This window comes from Terrapene carolina, unplaced genomic scaffold (genome assembly GCF_002925995.2).
Source record: "Terrapene carolina triunguis isolate 2854851 unplaced genomic scaffold, T_m_triunguis-2.0 Scaffold139, whole genome shotgun sequence".
Taxonomy (NCBI): Eukaryota; Metazoa; Chordata; order Testudines; family Emydidae; genus Terrapene; species Terrapene triunguis.
Genome location: NW_020664490.1, coordinates 16,121,319 through 16,126,952, shown reverse-complemented (window position 1 = coordinate 16,126,952; position 5,634 = coordinate 16,121,319).

Sequence of the window (5,634 nt, the reverse complement as noted above, 5' to 3'; positions counted from 1 at the left end):
ATATTTGGATTGCAAAATGATGAAAAATAATTTTGGGGTAAAATTCAGCAGACCCTGCAATTTTATACTTTATTTATTTATTTAACATTTATTTGTTTGTTTATTTAAAATTTTGATTGAAAGGGCATCTGATTTATAATGTTAGTGTCACATTGCCCGTGCGCTTTTCAGTGGCAGGATTACTTAATTAGCCCTTCCGGTTGCAGCTGCATTGCAATTAAAAGTTGCTGAAATATGTCACGACATTTTAGGTTTGTTTGGCTAACATTAGGAGGGTAGGGATGGATTCTTTACCACAGAAAATCCTCAGTATGCATTTGAAAGAACTGATCTGACTGCGGAAGACAGAAAAAAGAGTTGTGTTTTGTGGCTATACTGCACTGAGGTAATCAGTAAGATCTGAAAGGTGGGCAAGCGTTTGTGTGAAGCAGCCTCAGAAGTGCTGACAACCTATCACAGAAAAGCCACACAGGAGAGACTCGCGTTTGACACACTTCTGCGTCTGGAAATCTGAAGCGAAACGAGCAGCTGTGAGGAAGACAAGAGCAAGAGAGAACAGTTTTGAAGTGACAGCTGGAGAGAATCGCTGTGTTCAGAAGGTCTAAACTCATTTCTCTCACTCCTTAGGAGCGCTCATTATACGGCCGCCCGATAACTGGGATATGCAGAAGGCACATGCAAGCACTTATTCTCTAGCAGCCTTGCATCTGGGATCTATTCGAGAATACAATGAACCTTTTAGGAAAAGTACTGCTCTTGCAGCGTCCTTCAACTTGTGACAGAAAGGGGGATCTGGTGGTGATAGTGTGAGTGTTGGGATGTCGGTGCATTAACAATGTTCCCTTGGTCTACTCTAGACGCCTGTATGCGGCCAATAAACTGATGAAAAAATCAAGGCATGTCACTTCTTATATTTTATGAGGGTTTGGGCCTTTCACAACAACCAGGAAACACTACAGAGCATCAAGATCTGGAGAGGTTCCTACAGTCTAAAAGTCAGATTCTGTTCTCAGTGACACCAATGTAAGGGCTTGATTCAAAGTGCACTGGGGTCAGAGGTAGTTTTTCTACTGACTTCAAAGGGTTTTGGATCAGACCCTTAATTCTGAGGACTTTCAGTGAAGTCTGTGGATGTCTGGACTTACAGATGTCACCGAGCAGAATTGGAGAAGGGGGGAAATGAAAATAATATATGACATTCACTTAGCAGCTGATGTAAAAGGAGGAGGAACCATTCTGAATGCTAACAAGAAAGCTCTCTCCTTCCCTTTTAAACACTATGGTGAATGGTTTAATTTTCTGGCAGGGGAATGAATAGAAAGGAACAGGCCTTACCATCAGTCCCTCTGCTTTATGCTCCAAAGATTTATGGGTAAAAGTTCTCTGTCCCATAGTATATCACTCCAAACAACGCCTTCTCCCCGTGACACCAATATATATACTTCAAAGATTTGTGTGATTATTTTAAAACCACTGTTCCATGGATTAGGTCTAACGTTTTGGTTGTGCCAGGTATTGCCCAAATTGACTAGATCTGACTCTTGGTTATTTTGGCTGCCTTATGTCTCTGATGGAGTTGTGTAAATGCAAATAAACATGATCATCAGCTCCATCCCTACCCTGGTTTCAGAAATCCAGACTGAAATATAGTTTTCATGTAGCAACAGGAAGCTCTTCACATGTAACAAAGCTGACTGGAAAGAGTGTAGAAAACCTCCAGGAAGTAAACTCTAGAGTGGAGTTTGTTTTCCCTTTAGGATCAACATGACATTGAAATTTACAAACATTCGGCAGTGGCTCATTAATTAGAATTAGTAGCTCTTTATCTCTCATATCTAAGATATAATACTATATAATATTATAAAACTGTTGTGCTGCAGTATTTAAGATCAAGGTTGTTTATATACCACAGAGATATTTTTATTTGAACAGATAATCAATTTTTGCTTGAAGCGTGATGTGAAATGTTGAGCGTTTTAAAGAACCTGGAGATAAAATGATAGCATCAACCATTCTGGTTATTCCTCAACTGCTCTGGATAAACTGTGGGTATGTCTACACCCAACCGCTAGTTCGGCGGCTGGGAATCGAAGTTCTGGGTTCGACTTATCGCGTCTTGTCTGGACGTGATAAGTCGAACCAGGAAGTGATCGCCGTCGACTGCGGTACTCCAGCTATACGAGAGGAGTACCGCGGCGTCGACGGGGGAGCCTGCCTGCCGCGTGTGGACCGAGGTAAGTTCGAACTAAGGTACTTCGACTTCAGCTACGTTATTCACGTAGCTGAAGTTGCGTACCTTAGTTCGAATTGGGGGGTAAGTGTAGACCAGGCCTGTGTGGTTTCCTCCCTGGTCGTTTGTTTAACCCATCCCTCTGTTATAAAAATGTCAAACCACCACTCCCATAATCTCTTAGCTAAAGACTATTTTTGGCAGCAGATTGGGTCTTGGAATCCTCTTCAGCAGTTAAGTATCAGAGGGGTAGCCCTGTTAGTCTGGATCTGTAAAAAGCGACAAGGAGTCCTGTGGCACCTTATAGACTAACAGAAGTATTGGAGCATAAGCTTTCGTGGGTGAATACACATCTGACGAAGTGGGTATTCACCCACGAAAGCTTATGCTCCAATACTTCTGTTAGTCTATAAGGTGCCACAGGACTCCTTGTCGCTTTCTTCAGCAGTTGACATTATATGGAGGTTGAAACCACTCATCTCACCAGGTTGTGAGCTGAGCCAGATCAGAATAGAAGTCTGCAGGGGTGAAACCCTTTCACTAGTACCTTACATGAGCAGTTTCCTTTACAGTTCAATGAAAACCTGTAGAGATACCATTGGCCTAATTTTGCCATGGCATAGCCACCACAATTCCATTTGTTGCATGTGATACCTGGGCCACTATAATCTGGAAATTGAAGGACATAAAATATACATCGGAAAAACAAAGCATATCTTAAAAGTTTTTGAATATTTAACCTGATATGTGGTTTTTAACTTTATAGACTTGTATGCAGATTTGAGTCAGATCACAGTCTGGTGAGCTGAGTGGTTTCAGCCTCCACACAAACATTGCAAACTGCTCAGCTCTACTCAGAACCTATGAAAATGAGGCCACTAGAGTGCAATTTTGTGACAATGGTTCTAGCAGCACAGTTCAATCTCATATAATTTTGTGTTTAATTTGATAATTGGAATTATAAAGCATATCAATATTCAGCTATTTAAACCAAAAGTAAAGCTTACTCAGAAATGATCACTAATTCAGAAAAATGTTTTCTTTCCATTAGCACATTTTTCGTAGAGACACTGAATTTCATTTAGCCTCAGCCATATGAATTAAATGGATCAAATTCAGCAGTGACATACACCCCTATACAATCCCATGGACAAAATTCATCCATGATGAAATTGTATTGAGTTTAGCAGAGTTACACTAGGGATGGACTTGGCTCAGTAGGATTACCTGGGATGCAACTCAGCAGTGAATATAGCCCACTGTGTTTCTCTGTGTATATCAGAGTTAATATTTCCACATTTGATTAAAAGACTAATTTGTATCCGTTCTCTAGCACAGAAATGGCATGTTACCATAAATTAATTGATGAACTGGCAGGAGTTCAGAGAACAGCAACCAAAATGATGAGTGGGTTGAAGGGATTGATTTATGAAGAAACTTTAAGGGAATCTATATAGGTTGGGTAAATGAAGATGAAGAGTTTGTGTCTCTGAAGAGGCGATGAACCTGAAAACAGTCTACAGATATTTGTAAGGTATAAACACCAAGGGGGAAAGAGGAATTATTTGGTGTGATACATAGACTTGTAACTAGGAGTAAAGAAATGGAAGTAAAAAGACAGGTTAGACTGAATATTAGGAAAAACTTCTTTTACACAAATGTCTTAGTCTGTGACATAGTCTCCCTAGAAAAGTGATGGACACCTCATTACTTGGGTCTTTTAAAACCAGACTTACCAACACTCTAGAAAATGTAGCTGAATAACAGCTAAGTATTATTACTTAAAAAAGCTATATGGAACAGTTCTGTACTGACAGAGAGTTGAACTAGAAGGACGAATAAGAGGTTTTCATCTCTAAAGATACCTTGTTTCTATGTCAGAGTATAATATAACTGCTGAGCTCCTCACCAGCATGTGCATACCTATGTGTGTGTGTATAGCTTTTCTGCAGTATAATTAACTGACCTTCATTCTCAGTTAAGGCTTACAATTCCAGGGCCTTAGAATCATAGAATCATAGAATATCAGGGTTGGAAGGGACCTCAGGAGGTGATCTAGTCCAACCCCCTGCTCAAAGCAGGACCAATTCCCAACTAAATCATCCCAGCCAAGGCTTTGTCAAGCCTGACCTTAAAAACCTCTAAGGAAGGAGATTCCACCACCTCCCTAGGTAACCCATTCCAGTGCTTCACCACCCTCCTAGTGAAAAAGTTTTTCCTAATATCCAACCTAAATCTCCCCCACTGCAACTTGAGACCATTACTCCTTGTTCTGTCATCAGGTATCACTGAGAACAGTCTAGATCCATCCTCTTTGGAACCCCCTTTCAGGTAGTTGAAAGCAGCTATCAAATCCCCCCTCATTCTTCTCTTCTGCAGAAAAGCAATCCCAGTTCCCTCAGCCTGTCCTCATAACTCATGTGCGCCAGCCCCCTAATAATTTTTGTTGTCCTCCGCTGGACTCTTTCGAATTTTTCCACATCCTTCTTGTAGTGTGGGGGCCAAAACTGGATACAGTACTCCAGATGAGGCCTCACCAATGTTGAATAGAGGGGAATGATCACGTCCCTCGATCTGCTGGCAATGCCCCTACTTATACAGCCCAAAATGCCGTTAGCCTTCTTGGCAACAAGGGCACACTGTTGACTCATATCCAGCTTCTCGTCCACTGTAACCCCTACATCCTTTTCTGCAGAACTGCTTCCTAGCCATTCGGACCCTAGCCTGTAACAGTGAATGGGATTCTTCCGTCCTAAGTGCAGGACTCTGCACTTGTCCTTGTTGAACCTCATCAGGTTTCTTTTGGCCCAATCCTCTAATTTGTCTAGGTCCCTCTGTATCCTATCCCTACCCTCCAGCATATCTACCACTCCTCCCAGTTTAGTGTCATCTGCAAACTTGCTGAGGGTGCAGTCCACGCCATCCTCCAGATCATTAATGAAGATATTGAACAAAACCGGCCCCAGGACAGACCCTTGGGGCACTTCGCTTGAAACCGGCTGCCAACTAGACATGGAGCCTTCTCCCACTCCCTCCCACGTATTAATGTATTGCTTCTCTGCTTACCTGAAAACCGTTTTTCTGAAGGGTTCAGCTATCTCCAGTGCCTTTAGGATTAATTTCAGCCTGCAAGGTGCAAAGTGTCTTCAGAGAGATTTTTTGTGCGCTCTCAGTTTCTACTGAAGTCAGATCACTCAAGGGGAACTAGTAATAAAGGGCCCAATCTTTCAAGGTGCTGAGTAGAGCTGGGTGAAATTTTTCAACTGAAACTTTTTTCCAGCAAAAAATGCAGATTTGATGACACCAAAATGGTTTGCAAATTTGTGTCTGTGTCACTAAATTGTTTACATAAAAACCAGCCCCCTCCCTCAAGAAATATTCTGAAAAAGTAAAAATATTTCATT